General features: G+C 42.9%; 1 protein-coding gene across 2 annotated transcripts in view; it reads right to left on the bottom strand.

The window, feature by feature from the left end:
* negr1 (neuronal growth regulator 1) overlaps positions 1–17,013 on the bottom strand; it is a 449,277-nt gene that overhangs the window by 8,662 nt on the left and 423,602 nt on the right. The window lies entirely within an intron of this gene.

Genomic DNA, 17,013 nt, shown 5'->3' with positions numbered 1-17,013 from the left:
TCAAATACACTCTTAAAAGGCTGCATTTCGACATCTCAATGAATGTTTCAACCATATTCCTTCCCTCTATCGAGTCCTTTCATGTATGTGGAAACATACGTGTGACTGATATTGACACTGTAGGTAAAATAGGCAACAAGGGAAGAAGGAGAGGAGGGAAGGAAGCAACAAATGCTACATGAATGTGGTATTTGAATGTGTTAGTCAGATGCAGCTGTGCCATCTGCTGTTTCCAAGGAAATTCTGATCCTGACCAGTGGACACTAGTACACTGGTGCTTCATGAGCAAACACATCTCTCTGGTCTCTGGAGAGATGCTTCAGAGCAGGAGGGAATGGAAAGGCTTTCATTTTGAGGGAGGGGGAGGATCACACACAGACTCACACACGTGCTACCCGGCAGGCTCAGCCCTACCTGGGGAAATCATGTGGAGCACAGCCCATCACAGTAGGGTGCCTCTATTTACACACCTATGTAATTAGTTAATGTAACTCCTCCAATGTGGACTTTGGTTTGCATATATATACTGCACTGGTGTATACGCAAGCAGTTACTTACTCTCTTACATACACACAAGCAAACACACATTGCAACAACTTCTACAAATGTCTTCAGATTTGTCCACATACATCTGTATTTTATATGTTGAGGATCAACATCATGTTGAGCTATTGTCAATTTATTTTGTGTTTGAATTCAATAAGATTCCTGTAATGGATTATATATCTTAGTGTCATGTGGTGAGTTGCTTAATGACAGGAAAGTGTAGTACATATTTCAGTTTGTTGGTGTTCACATAACAACTTGGTGGTGACAGTTATTTTTGTGAATTACAGAAATTTGACAGCAAATGTGAAAAGCTACACATCCCATTTCAGCCTGCTATTTTTCCTGAATTTTCCTCTGGTATTATGCTTGTTGTTTACCTATTACTGTGAAAACTGTACTCTCCAACAAATGGAAAGCAAAAAAAGAAAGGTTTGAATAGAGGAGAGAAATTGTGCAAATTGTGATGGGGTTTGTAAGATGCATGAGCAGGCTGTGGACTGCAGCCTCTCTCTTTCTCACTTTGCTCCAATCCATAGCGGAGGATAATGACACAGTTTTCCTGGGCTGCTAGAGCCGAGATGGTTACCATGGCAACAGCTCATGTCCTGCATGGCCCTATTGCCGGAGCTTGAGTGTGCATTGTGTAGCCATGCTAACAAAATAATTCGGGGGCCATATAAGCAGATCCTCTTCCCCTTCTCGGCTATAGGATTCCTTATCCGAGCTGTGGACATGGCATGGCATGGCATGGCTGCTGGGTCAAAAGCACAATCAGTGTAATCTCCTGTACAATTTTCTTTTTATCCTCTTTTTTTAAGCACATGTGCATAATAATATCTATCCTGAGTGTTTTTTCTGGTCTACAGTCAAGTGTGCCAACAAACACCATAGCCTTCTCTAGCAGAAGTAATTAAAGAGAGTCTATATTACCTGCTTCTTAGCAGTGCTTTATTTTGTGCTTGTTTAATATCCCCCTGCGCTTTTTCTAAACCGGGCATCCATTGTTTTGACTGTGTGGGTTGCAACTTGCCATTTTAATTAACTCCCCAACCAGGATCTGCCTCGAACACGATTCCTCTCAGCTTTTAACATGAAGGGAATGGGAGGGAGGGATGGAGAGGGGAGGGGGAAAGGAAGAGGGAGAGAGAGAGAGATATAATTGTGCATGTACATCAGCAAACCTACAATGAAGCACTAGAATCCAAGACAATATATCACACAGAAAACAAGGCGATGAGACAAGCCTGTTCAGAGAAAAGCGCTTTCCAAAAGGAAATAGGCTAGTGGCAAGGCATCCACATTTTTTAGATACCCATACCTGAGGTAGAACAAAACACAACCGTGATTTTTTTTTTTCAATCTCTAATTTTTCAATCTCCCATTAATGAAAAGGATGGTTATGAAAACAAAAAAAATTGTACTGCAAAAGTGGTTAAAAGTGGTTACATTTATAGCTATTGTGACACAGCCTCTAAACTCAAAACATCCAGAATGATGCCAGGCTGGAGGGGTGGTGGGCCACATAAGCTCATGTAACCCAATATTGCAAGCTCTGATTTTGGCAAAAATGAGGAATACAAGTAGTCAATTGTCTGTCCTACATACACAAACTGAACAACATTAGGATATCTTAATGCATCTTAGAAATATAGACCTGTAAGCACAGAGATAAAATATACGGACAGTTTTGGTAGCTAGACAACTTTCTTAGTCAAAGTTGCTCTCATTTAGTGCTGTATGGTCCTGCCTGACAAGAATACATATAGTTACATGTCTTTTGATGTTGTGCTATTGTTATCGACTCTAAAATTAAATCAAATGAAATTGTATTTGTCACATGCGCCGAATACATAAAAAAATTAAGGAGAGCCGCACACTCTAGGAGCTCAGATGCAAAAATATTTATGTCCAACGTTTCGACAGACAAGCTGTTTTCATCAGGGTATAATGACAAACACTGCGGGATGACTCATTTATATAGTGTCAAAAGACACACAGGTGTCTGTAATCATGGCCGGGTGTGGGCTGAAATCATTGCTTAATTCTCATATATTAAAATAGTATACAAAAAACATAAATGGATAGCTTCCGATCATAGATACAATTTGGCTACATAAGCCTACAAACATTTACAATAGCAAAATCACAATAATCACAAGAATGGCTTCAGATCAAAGTCTACGATGAGACCGAAGGGAGCAAGGGTCTTTAAATTAAAGATTCAGGCAGCCTCTCGTTTTAACAATAAATTGTTGAGGTCACCCCATCTCCTAGGGAGGGTGACATGTTCGATGCCAATATAACGTAGAGACGATATCTTCCAAAAAGTGGGCCGCAACTGGGCAAGTCGAGTTTTTGCACCTAATGGTGCTCGATGCTCGGAGATACGTACTTTTAATTCACGCTTTGTTTTACCCACATAATTTTTACCACAAGAACAAGTTATGAGATAAATAACTGCCTTAGTGGAGCACGTGATAACACCTTTGATTGGGATCTGTTTCCCTGTTTGGGGGTGTTTGAAGGATCTACATTTATAAGTGCCATTCCATTGAGCACAGCCATTCCACTTGTAGTTTCCATCCAGTAGGGGCGCAAATACACATTGTGCAGGGATATCTTGGGGTGGTAAATCAGAGTTTACCTGTTGATCTCTGAGGTTTCTTCCCCGCGAGAATACGACCAAGGGAAGATCCGAAAACACATTACCGATACTATCATCGGATCTTAGAACGTGCCAATGTTTGTGAACAATTCCTTTAATTTGTTCAGAGCACTTTGAATAGTGGGTAGTTAGAATACAAGAATGCTTATTTGTGCGAGACTGACCTTGAAAAAGGTCATGTCTCATTTTGTTTTGCATTTTCTCAATGGCAGTATTAATCTGACCATTTTTGTACCCCCTTTTTTTATTTTCTTTGCGTCTCAGCCATATTTCTGTCAAAATCTGATTGTTTTTTTTACAAATTCTTTTGATTCGACAGAATTGGCTGAAGGCAAATTGTTTTTCAAGGGAAGTGGGTGACAACTATCAGCCCTCAACAAACTGTTATGATCAGTAGGTTTCCTGTAAAGATCAGTGTATAGAACATTATCTTCACACAAGATCAGAAGATCAAGAAAACTGATTTGACGTGTATCAGATTGCATAGTAAATCTCAGATGCTCAGAACTGGAGTTAAGAAAATCATGGAACGCTTGGAGCTGTTTTGCATTTCGCTTCTACGTTATATTGGCATCGAACATGTCACCCTCCCTAGGATAGGGGGTTACCTCGACAATGTATTGTTAAAACGAGAAGCTGCCTGGATCTTTAATTTAAAGACCCTTGCTCCCTTCGGTCTCAACATAGACTTTGATCTGAAGCCATTCTGGTGATTATTGTGATTTTGCTGTTGTAAATGTTTGTAGGCTTATGTAGCCAAATTGTATCTATGATCGGGAGCTTCCATTTATGTTTATTGTATACTATTTTAATATATGAGAATTAACCAATGATATCAGCCCACACCCGGCCATGATTAGACACCTGTGTGTCTTTTGACACTATATAAATGAGTCATCCCGCAGTGTTTGTCATTATACCCTGATGAAGACAGCTTGTCTGTCGAAATATTGGACATAAATATTTTTGCATCTGAGCTCCTAGAGTGTGTGGACCTCCTTTCTTTTTTTAAGAGTTCCACTCCGCTAGCCAGCGCCTTGCCTAAATCGGTGTGCGTTTCTTTCGCCTCTAGACATGCGCCGAATACAACAGCTGTAGACCTTACAGTGAAATGCTTACTTACAAGCCCTTAACCAACAATGCTTTAAGAAGTTAGAAAAAAATAAATACATAAAAATAGATAAGTAAAAAATTTAAAATAAAAGAAACAATGAATTAAATACCAGCACCTAAAATAACAAGCAAGGCTATATACAGGGGGCAGCGGTAGAGAGTCAATGTGCGGGGGCACAGTTTAGTTGAGGCAGTTGAGGTAATATGTACATGTAGGTAGAGTTAAAGTGACTATGCATAGATTATGAACAGAGCGTAGCAGCAGCGTAAAAGAGTGGCATGGGTAGCCCTTTGATTAGCTGTTCAGGAGTCTTATGGCTTGGGGGTAGAAGCTGTGAAGAAGCCTTTTGGACATAGACTTGGCGCTCCGCGTGCGGTAGCAGAGAGGACAGTCTATGACTAGGGTGGCTAGAGACTTTGACAATTTTTAGGGCCTTCCTCTGACACTGCCTGATATAGAGGTCCTGGATGGCAGGAAGTTTGGCCCCAGTGATGTACTGGGACGTACGCACTACCCTCTGTAGGGCCTTGCGGTCAGAGCCCGAGCAATTGCCATACCAGGCAGTGATGCGACCAGTTGATGATCTCGCTGGTGCAGCTGTAGAACCTTTTGAGGATCTGAGGACCCATGCCAAATCTTTTCAGTCTCCTGAGGGGGAATAGGCTTTGTCGTGCCCTCTTCACGACTGTCTTAATGTGTTTGGACCATGATAGTTTGTTGGTGATGTGGACAACAAGGAACTTGAAGCTCTCAACCTTTTCCACTACAGCCCTGTTGATGAGAATGGGGGAGTGCTCAGTCCTCCTTTTCCTGTAGTACGCAATCATCTCCTTTGTCTTGATCACGTTGAGGGAGATATTGTTGTCCTGGCACCACATGACCTCCTCCCTATTAGCTGTCTCATCGTTGTCGGTGATCAGGCCTACCACTGTTGTGTCATCGGCAAACTTGATGATGGTGTTGGAGTCATGCCTGGCCATGCAGTCATGAGTGAACAGGGAGTACAGGAGGGGACTGAGCATGCACCCCTGAGGGGCCCCCTGTTGAGGATCAGCGTGGCGGATGTGTTGTTCCCTACCCTTACCACCTGGGGGCGGACCATCAGGAAGTCCAGGATCCAGTTGCAGAGGGAGGTGTTTAGTCCCAGGGTCCTTAGCTTATTGATGAGCTTTGAGGGCACTATGGTGTTGAACGCTGAGCTGTAGTCAATGAATAGCATTCTCACATAGGTGTTCCTTTTGTCCAGGTGGGAAAGGGAAGTGTTGAGTGCAATAGAGATTGCATCATCTGTGGATCTGTTTGGGGCGGTATGCAAAATTAAATGGGTCTAGGGTTTCTGGGATAATGGTGTTGATGTGAGCCATGACCAGCCTTTCGAAGCACTTCATGGCTACAGATGTGAGTGCTACAGGCAGGTTGCCTTTGTGTTCTTGGGCACAGGGACTATGATGGTCTGCTTGAAACATGTTGGTATTACAGACTCAGTCACGGACAGGTTGAAAATGTCAGTGAAGACACTTTCCAGTTGGTCAGCACGTGCTCGAGGTACATGCCCTTAAATCCATCTGGCCCTGCAGTCTTGTGAATGTTGACCTGTTTAACCTCTATGGGCTAGGTGGGACGCTTGCGTCCCACCTACGTAACAGCCACTGCCAGCCTGTGGCGCGATTTTCAAAACCTTAAAAATCCTATTACTTCAATTTCTCAAACATATGACTATTTTACAGCCATTTAAAGACAAGACTCTCGTTAATCTAACCACACTGTCCGATTTCAAAAAGGCTTTACAACGAAAGCAAAACATTAGATTATGTCAGCAGAGTACCAAGCCAGAAATAATCAGACACCCATTTTTCAAGCCAGCATATAATGTCACCAAAACCCAGAAGACAGCTAAATGCAGCACTCACCTTTGATGATCTTCATCAGATGACAACCCTAGGACATTATGTTATACAATACATGCATGTTTTGTTCAATCAAGTTCATATTTATATCAAAAACCAGCTTTTTACGTTAGCATGTGACGTTCAGAACTAGCATACCCCCCGCAAACTTCCGGGGAATTCGCTAACATTTTACTAAATTACTCACGATAAACGTTCACAAAAAGCATAACAATTATTTTAAGAATTATAGATACAGACCTCCTCTATGCACTCGATATGTCCGATTTTAAAATAGCTTTTTGGTGAAAGCACATTTTGCAATATTCTAAGTAAATAGCCCAGGCATCACGGGCTCGCTATTTAGACACCCGGCAAGTTTAGCACTCACCATAATCATATTTACTATTATAAAAGTTTGATTACCTTTTGTTGTCTTCGTCAGAATGCACACCCAGGACTGCTACTTCAATAACAAATGTTGGTTTGGTCCAAAATAATCCATCGTTATATCCGAATAGCGGCGTTTTGTTCGTGCGTTCCAGACACTATCCGAAATAGTAAAGAAGTGTCGCGCGCATGGCGCAATTCGTGACAATAAAATTCTAAATATTCCATTACCGTACTTCGAAGCATGTCAACCGCTGTTTAAAATCAATTTTTACGACATTTTTCTCGTAGAAAAGCGATAATATTCCGACAGGGAATCTCCTTTTCGGCAAAAAGAGGAAAAAATCCCAAAGGCGGGGGCGGTCGGGGTCACGCGCATAAGCCCAGTGTCCCTTGATCGGCCACTTGAGAAAGGCGATAATGTGTTTCAGCCTGGGGCTGGAATGACGACATTCTGTTTTTTCCCGGGCTCTGAGCGCCTATGGACGACGTGGGAAGTGTCACGTTAGAGCAGAGATCCTTAGTAAATGATAGAGATGGAAAAGAAGTTCAAGAAATGGTCAGACAGGCCACTTCCTGTAAAGGAATCTCTCAGGTTTTGACCTGCCATTTGAGTTCTGTTATACTCACAGACACCATTCAAACAGTTTTAGAAAATGTAGGGTGTTTTCTATCCATATGTAATAAGTATATGCATATTCTAGTTACTGGGTAGGAGTGGTAACCAGATTAAATCGGGTATGTTTTTTATCCAGCCGTGTCAATACTGCCCCCTAGCCCTAACAGGTTAAAGGTCTTACTCACATCAGCTACAGAGAGCGTGATCACACAGTCGTCCGGAACAGCTGGTGCTCTCAAGCATTCTTCAGTGTTACTTGCCTCGAAGCGAGCATAGAAGTAATTTAGCTCGTCTGGTAGGTTTGTGTCACTGGGCAGCTTGTGGCTGTGCTTCCCTTTGTAGTCTGTATTAGTTTCCAAGCCCTGCCTCTTCCGACGAGCATCCTAGCCGGTGTAGTACGATTCAATCTTAGTCCTGTATTGATGCTTTGTATGATGGTTCATCGGAGGGATTTCTTATAAGCTTCCGGGTTAGAGTCCCACTCCTTGAAAGCGGCAGCTCTACCCTTTAGCTCAGAGTGGATGTTGCCTGTAATCCATGGCTTCTGGTTGGGGTATGTACATACGGTCACTGTGAGGACGACGTCATCGATGCACTTATTGATGAAGCCAGTGACTGATGTGGTGTACTCCTCAATGCCATAGGAAGAATCCTGGAACATATTCCAGTCTGTGCTAGCAAAACAGTCCTGTAGCTCAGCATCTGCTTCATCTGACCACTTTCTTATTGATCGAGTCACTGGTGCTTCCTGCTTTAGTTTTTGCTTGTAAGCCGGAATCAGGAGGATAGAATTATGGTCAGATTTGCCAAATAGAGGGTGTATGAGAGCTTTGTACGCGTCTCTGTGTGGAGTAAAGGTGGTCTTGAGTTTTTTTCCCACAGGTTGCACATTTAACATGCTGATAGAAATGAGGTAGAACTGATTTGAGTTTCCCTGCATTAAAGTCCCCAGCCACTAGGAGGGCCGCCTCTGGATGAGCGATTTTTCTGTTTGCTTATGGCTGTATACAGGTCATTGAGTGCGGTCTTAGTGCCAGCATCGGTTTGCAGTGTTATATAGACATCAACGAAAAATATAGATGTAAACTCTGGTAACTCTGAAACATAAGATATTACAGTTTTTAATGTCCCGTTGGTAGGATATATACGTGCTTGTGAATCGTCTATTTTATTATCGATTGATTGTAAATTGGCTAATAGGACCGATGGTAAAGGTAGATTACCCTCTCTGCGACGGATCCTTATAAGGCACCCGGACCGTCGTTCACAATACCTCTGTCTTTCCTCCTGCAAATGACAGTGATGAGGGCCTTGTCGGGTGTCTGGAGTAAATCCTTCTCATCCGACTCGTTGAAGAAGAAGAATTCCTCCAGTACGGGGTGAATAATCACTGCCTTGATATCAAGCTCTTTTCGGTCATAAGACACGGTGGAAGAAACATTATGTACAAAATAAGTTACAAATAACGCAAAAAAACATATTCAATAGCACAATTGGTTATGGGATCGTAAAGCGGCGGGCATCTTCTTCCGCGCCACTATCTAAGGAAAACAAGTGGGCTCAGACATTGAAATTAAATGTTTTGGGGTCCAAGGTTCCTTCATTTTATATCTTTAGCCCCTGCTCTTGTGATTTAGTCAGGGGGCCACTACAGATTATATTTGTGGCCACCCTGGATTTTGTTTCAAATCCATTATGGCGTCCAAAATACAATATCACTCATGCACATAACGACTGTTTTGGTGTAAATCTATTTTATTCAGAATCCAATATGGCCAACATAATTACATTCAAACACCATCGCCTGCATATAAATTGCCTGGTTTATTTTGTGTTGTGTTATTCGTCTTTAAAAGGGTTTCATACAACTTTTGGTATAACTAGGACTATGAGTGGCACTGCCATGCCCCTGTTGTGTTAAATAGCTGAAGCCAACTAGCGTTTCAAAGGGTGTTCATGTTTTTCAGGACAAAAGCACGTAGTAGCATAACCAAGTTATAGGAAAGCAACCTGTAATACAACAGTCAGCTACTCTAGTAGCGTATATGTACAGCTCTAACATTTCCCCTCTTTTCCTCACTGAAACTAAGTGTGCAAAGTTGATTCAAAGTCTTTGAGGTGGCCAAGACATCATTGTGTCCTAACACGGTGAGGAGACAAAGTAGCCATTCTTGAGCTCCGAGCTCCAACAATGCAGGACAAAGTGAAATAAAACAATAAAATATATAATAATAATAATATTACTGAACAGTTTACCAGACCAATGCATTAGTCACCACAACATGAGAGCTCATTCTTCACATGCGAGTCCAGTTCAGGTGTCACATGAGCTGGCCACCCATGGGTGGTAGCAAAATAGGTACATATGAGGACAATGAACGCCAGCTAAGGCCCACTAAGTTTATGGTATTTGTTGTCAATGATTGTCAGGTTGTGTTGGTTTATTATAGTGAGCACTTGCCTTATGTGTTTGTTATCATGTGTGGTTTCATCCACCCCATACATCACAATGTCACTGTGGCACCGTGAGAGGCATGGGCATAAGTGTGGCTGAAGGACTCAGCCACACTTGTGCAGCACCATGGACAGAGCCACCCACCACAGCACAGGAGACAGGTGCACTCACTTCAGCACCATGGACAGCGGCACTGGCTGCATGACAGTGGACTGTGGAAAGCTGCACTACCTTCAGAACCAGGCCAGCCGAAGATGGCAACACAGCTCTGCTCACCCAACACACCTGTGCAGGATTAATCAACTGACCGGCACAAGACCGCAGCCTGGACCTCACTCAAGTGGAGCAGTTAGGAAGGCACAGCGACAGTGCGCCTACTCTTACACTGTGTTTCTCTCTCCTTCCACAGACTCCTCAGAATGAGAGTTATGGATGCAAGAGACTACAGGTGGCCACCATCTTTATCCACCCTCTTGCCTGAATGGCTTGTGGACTAGAATGCCAGAGACACTAAAAGCTAATGTAAAAGCATTTTGTTGTGTTTACTCATTGCCGTTGTGTAGTCGGGCACACCCACTCTTCCCGACATATGGTGGAAAATGCGTGCACCTGAGTAAACACAACATTCTTTTTAAATCTGTTTCTTTTTGCGCAAGAGTGGAACCATGTTTAATCGTGGAGTTGGAAACTTGAAAAACATGCTGGGACAACTCATAAATCTTCATGGAGTCAGTCAACAGACCTCCAATATCATAGCAGAAAAAAATGGCTGAAGCCACAAGGCAACTCTGTGGATGAGGTGATCGACAAAGTTGTCCTGGATCAGTTCATGAGAGGCCTTCCCTATGTTCTGCACAAATCAGCCACCAAACAATGCCCTAAGCCTTACCAGGACATGATTCAGCTAGTGGAAAAGTTGGAGGCCTCAAAAGATGCACTTAACCTGTTAGGGCTAGGGGGCAGTATTGACACGGCCGGATAAAAAACGTACCCGATTAATCTGGTTACTACTCCTGCCCAGTAACTAGAATATGCATATAATTATTGGCTTTGGATAGAAAACACCCTAAAGTTTCTAAAACTGTTTGAATGGTGTCTGTGAGTATAACAGAACTCATATGGCAGGCCAAAACCTGAGAAGATTCCATGCAGGAAGTGGCCTGTCTGACAAGTTGTTGTTCATCTTGGCTCTTTTTATTGAAGACTGAGGATCTTTGCTATAACGTGACACTTCCTACGGCTCCCATAGGCTTTCAGAGCCTGGGAAAAAGCTGAATGATATCGAGGCAGCCTCTGGCTGAAACACATTATCGCGTTTGGTAAGTGGCCGATCAGAGTACTATGGGCTTAGGCGCGTGCACAAGTCGACCCCGTGCTTTATTTTCTTTCCTCTTTTTACCTAAACGCAGATTCCCGGTCGGAATATTATCGCTTTTTTACGAGAAAAATTGCATAAAAATTGATTTTAAACAGCGGTTGACATGCTTCGAAGTACGGTAATGGAATATTTAGACAATTTTTGTCACGAAATGCGCCATGCTCGTCACCCTTATTTACCCTTTCGGATAGTGTCTTGAACGCACGAACAAAACGCTGCTATTTGGATATAACAATGGATTATTTGAGACCAAACCAACATTTGTTATTGAAGTAGAAGTCCTGGGAGTGCATTCTGACGAAGAACAGCAAAGGTAATAACATTTTTCTTGTAGTAAATCTGACTTTGGTGAGTGCTAAACTTGCTGGGTGTCTAAATAGCTAGCCCTGTGATGCCGGGCTATCTACTGAGAATATTGGCAAATGTGCTTTCACCGAAAAGCTATTTTAAAATCGGACATATCGAGTGCATAGAGGAGTTCTGTATCTATAATTCTTAAGATAATTGTTATGCTTTTTTGTGAACGTTTATCGTGAGTAATTTAGTAAATTCACTGGCAGTGTTCGGTGGGAATGCTAGTCACATGCTAATGTAAAAAGCTGGTTTTTGATATAAATATGTACTTGATTGAACAAAACATGCATGTATTGTATAACATAATGTCCTAGGGTTGTCATCTGATGAAGATCATCAAAGGTTAGTGCTGCATTTAGCTGTGGTTTGGATTTATGTGACATTATATGCTAGCTTGAAAAATGGGTGTCTGATTATTTCTGGCTGGGTACTCTGCTGACATAATCTAATGTTTTGCTTTCGTTGTAAAGCCTTTTTGAAATCGGACAGTGTGGTTAGATTAACGAGAGTCTTGTCTTTAAAATGGTGTAAAATAGTCATATGTTTGAAAAATTGAATTTTTTGCATTTTTGAGGTATTTGAATATCGCGCCACGGGATTACACTGGCTGTTGAGTAGGTGGGACGCAAGCGTCCCACCTAGCCCATAGAGGTTAAGTTAACAAACAGGAACAACCTCCACCTATATAACACAACATTTTAACTCAAGAAAATATGAGCTTCTGAAAACAACCGCTTACTTCCCAGCCAGAGAGAAGCGACAAAATGTTGGCTGGTGCGGAAAATGTGGTGCCAAAGGAGACCATACTCATTAGTGTTGACTAACAGATGAGCCAATGACTACAAACCCAAGGGTGGCTGGCCAACCCTCTCATACCAGGGATTGCCACCTGCCAGACCTGAGGGAGGGGGGAAGTGAGGTACCCACTTGCCAGTATCTAGTGCAGGTGGGCTCCCATAACCTAATGGCTCTCTTGGATTCTGGCAATTCCATCACCCTGATATGCCCAGAATGGATTCCTGTAGGGTCTCTTCAAAACCACAACACCCTACCCCTCACCTGTATCCATGGGGACATCTGGGACATACCGACAGCTTGCATCCGTCTCAACACTGATTGTGGGGCACGAACGGTCATTGCAGAGAAAATGCAGAATTTATAACCCCTCTGCTCCTAGGTCGAAACTGCCTGTGATTTGACACGGTCTTTGAGGCTGCTGGGGTAAGCAAAAAATGCCTTTCGCACTACCTCTGTTCTTCACCACACTCATAGACCCAAGCCTTTGCTGCCTGTTCAGAAGGGGCGACATACTAAAAACTGTTCTTGCAGCAGAGGTAAGTGAAGGTGCTGCTGGGTGATGCGGCACAACCAGACCAGCCTGATGACAGCGGAGATCCCGCTGATGTGGAAGGTGAGCCTCCCTCTACTTATCAATTACTTAGCAGTTCTGTTGCAGAGTCTATTCGGCGTGCCCAACTGAGAGACCAAAACCTCCCAAGTGCCTTAGCCTCTTACATCTAGACGTTCCGCTAGCGGAACACCTGCTCCAATATCCAATGATGGGCGTGGCGCGAAATACAAACTCCTCTAAAATCAGAAAACTTCCATTTTTCAAACATATGACTATTTTACAGCATTTTAAAGACAAGACTCTCGTTAATCTAACCACACTGTCCGATTTCAAAAAGGCTTTACAGCGAAAGCAAAACATTAGATTATGTCAGCAGAGTACCCAGCCAGAAATAATCAGACACCCATTTTTCAAGCTAGCATATAATGTCACAAAAAACAAAACCACAGCTAAATGCAGCACTAACCTTTGATGATCTTCATCAGATGACAACCCTAGGACATTATGTTATACAATACATGCATGTTTTGTTCAATCAAGTTCATATTTATATCAAAAACCAGCTTTTTACATTAGCATGTGACGTTCAGAACTAGCATACCCCCCGCAAACATCCAGTGAATTTACTAAATTACTCACGATAAACGTTCACAAAAAAACATAACAATTATTTTAAGAATTATAGATACAGAACTCCTCTATGCACTCGATATGTCCGATTTTAAAATAGCTTTTCGGTGAAAGCACATTTTGCAATATTCTCAGTAGATAGCCCGGCCATCACGGCTAGCCATTTAGACAGCGACCAAGTTTAGCCCTGACCAAACTCCGATTTACTATTACAAAAGTTTGATTACCTTTGTTGTCTTCGTCAGAATGCACTCCCAGGACTGCTACTTCAATAACAAATATTGGTTTGGTCCAAAATAATCCATCGTTATATCCAAATAGCGTTTTGTTCGTGCGTTCAAGACACTATCCGAAGTGTAAATAAGGGTCACGAGCATGGCGCAATTCGTGACAAAAGATTTCTAAATATTCCATTACCGTACTTCGAAGCATGTCAACCGCTGTTTAAAATCAATTTTTATGCCATTTTTTCGTAAAAAAGCGATAATATTCCGACTGGGAATCTGCGTTTAGGTAAACAGACGAAAGAAAACAAAGCATGAGGTCGACTCGGGCACGCGCCTGAGTCTCACAGTACTGTAACCAGCCACTACCCAAACGCGCTACTTTTTTTCAGCCAGAGCCTGCAAAGCCACGATTCAGCTTTTTGCCGCCTTCTGAGAGCCCATGGGAGCCGTAGGAAGTGTCACGTAACAGCAGAGATCCTCTGTAATAGGTAGAGATAATCAAGAAGGGCAAGAAATTGTCAGACAGGGCACTTCCTGCATGGAATCTTCTCAGGTTTTGGCCTGCCAAATGAGTTCTGTTATACTCACAGACACCATTCAAACCGTTTTAGAAACTTTGGAGTGTTTTCTATCCAAAGCTAATAATTATATGCATAGTCTAGTTTCTGGGCAGGAGTAATAATCAGATTAAATCGGGTAAGTTTTTTATCCGGCTGTGAAAATACTGCCCCCTAGCCATAACAGGTTAGAAAGGGTCCAGGAGGTGGATGGTAAAGTCCTGGGAGACTGGCCATTGGTGACTCCTTACTTCGTCCTTCGTCAAGGGCTACCCTACAGGATTACAGCAGTAGGTTGTATCCCAGCTCCTAGTGCTCAAAATGTATGTTCCAGTTGTTCTCTAACTGGCCCATTCGTACGCCTTGGGCACTCATTTGGGTAAGGAAAAGACAAGGGAACGGATCCTACAGAAGTTTTACTGGCACGGAATATACATGGCAAGTTACTTTTCGGAGGTATCACACCTGTCAGCGGACTGCCCCAGTAGGGCATTCCTGAGCTCCTCTCATTCCGCTACCCATCATTGAGACCTCATTTGATAGAATAGGGATAGACCTAGTTTGACCTCTCCCAAAGTCTGGGCGAGGATACAACATATCCTGGTGGTGGTAGACTACGACACCAGGTGCCCGGAGACGATTCCCCCAAGAACCATTACCACTAAGGCTATAACCAAGGAGTTGGTACATATGTTCGCCAGAGTTGGCCTTCCTAGAGAAATCTGATGGACCAGGGGACCCTTTTCATGTCAAGAATCATGTGGAACATGTGTAAGCTCCTGAGGATCAAATAGATGCGACTTCGGTCTACCATCCACAAACTGATGGACTGGTAGAGTAGTTCAACCATACCCTCAAATAGAATGTTGAAAAGGGTGTCAGACCAAGGAAAGGACAGGGATCAGCTACTGCCTTATGTCCTCTTTCCCATTCATGAAGTGCCCCAGTCCTCCACAGGGTTCTCCTTTTGAGCTCCTCTACGCTCACCACCCAAGAAGGGCAGACACTTAATGTGTTGTGAAAAGTGTTATAAAATGTAATGTCATGTAATATTTGTAATAGTGTATATACTATAACTGCCTTAATAATGTTGCTGGACCCCAGGAAGAGTAGCTTCTGCCTTGGCACCAACAAATGGGGATCCTTAATGAATACAAATACAAGAGAACTCCTCAATGTCACCAGGGAAGCCTGGGAAGACCAGCTGTCTGCCCATCGTACCCTGGTTGAACATGTGGTGGGGATGCAGATTAGGATTGCCACAGAGGACTCAAAAAGTAAATGGGCCTGCCCCGTCGTCCTGGTATCCAAGCCAGATTGTACACTGTGCTTCTGCAACGACTTCCGACAACTAAATGAGGTGTCAGAGTTCGACTCTCATCCCATGCCAAGGGTTGATGAGCTCAGTGGCTCGGACGAGCTCGCAACATAACTACCCTAGACCTTTACCAAAGGGTACTGGCAGGTCCCACTTACTGCCCCAGCCTGTGAGAAAACTGCTTTCTCCACACCTGATGGGCAATTCTTGTTGGCCATCATAGGGCACCAGCCACCTACAGTGCCTTGCAAAAGTCCCCCTTGGCATTTTTCCTATTTTGTTGCATTACAACCTGTAATAAAAAATTTATTTTTATTTGGATTTAAAGTAATGGATATAAACAAAATAGTCCAAATTGGTGAAGTAAAATTAAAAAATAACTTGTTTCAAAAAAGAAGTAAAAAAGAAAAAGTGGTGAGAAAATACATGTACAATGAGGGAAAAAAGTATTTGATCCCCTGCTGATTTTGTACGTTTGCCCACTGACAAAGAAATTATCAGTCTATAATTTTAATGGTAGGTTTATTTGAACAGTGAGAGAGAGAATAACAATAAAAAAAATCCAGAAAAATGCATGTCAAAAATGTTATAAATTGATTTGCATTTTAATGAGGGAAATAAGTATTTGACCCCCTCTCAATCAGAAAGATTTCTGGCTCCCAAGTGTCTTTTATACAGGTAACAAGCTGAGATTAGGAGCACACTCTTAAAGGGAGTGCTCCTAATCTCAGTTTGTTACCTGTATAAAAGACACCTGTCCACAGAAGCAATCAATCAATCAGATTCCAAACTCTCCACCATGGCCAAGACCAAAGAGCTCTCCAAGGATGTCAGTGACAAGATTGTAGACCTACACAGGGCTGGAATGGGCTACAAGACCATCGCCAAGCAGCTTGGTGAGAAGGTGACAACAGTTGGTGTGATTATTTGCAAATGGAAGAAACACAAAAGAACTGTCAATCTCCCTCAGGCTGGGGCTCCATGCAATATCTCACCTCGTGGAGTTGCAATGATCATGAGAACAGTGAGGAATCAGCCCAGAACTACATGGGAGGATCTTATTAATGATCTCAAGGCAGCGGGGACCATAGTCACCAAGAAAACAATTCTGTTACACACTACGCCATGAAGGACTGAAATCCTGCAGCGCCCGCAAGGTCCCCCTGCTCAAGAAAGCACATATACATGCCCGCCTGAAGTTTGCCAATGAACATCTGAATGATTCAGAGGACAACTGGGTGAAAGTGTTGAGGTCAGATGAGACCAAAATGGAGCTCTTTGGCATCAACTCAACTCGCCATGTTTGGAGGAGGAGGAATGCTGCCAATGACCCCAATAACACCATCCTCACCGTCAAACATGGAGGTGGAAACATTATGCTTTGGGGGTGTTTTTCTCCTAAGGGGACAGGACAACTTCACCGCATCAAAGGGACGATGGACGGGGCCATGTACCGTCAAATCTTGGGTGAGAACCTCCTGCCCTCAGCCAGGGCATTGAAAATGGGTCGTGGATGGGAA

Source organism: Salmo salar, chromosome 10, assembly GCF_965601325.2.
Source record: "Salmo salar chromosome 10, fSalSal1, whole genome shotgun sequence".
Taxonomy (NCBI): Eukaryota; Metazoa; Chordata; class Actinopteri; order Salmoniformes; family Salmonidae; genus Salmo; species Salmo salar.
The sequence above is the reverse complement of the archived record's forward strand: the minus strand, read 5'-3'. Positions and strand labels throughout refer to the sequence as shown.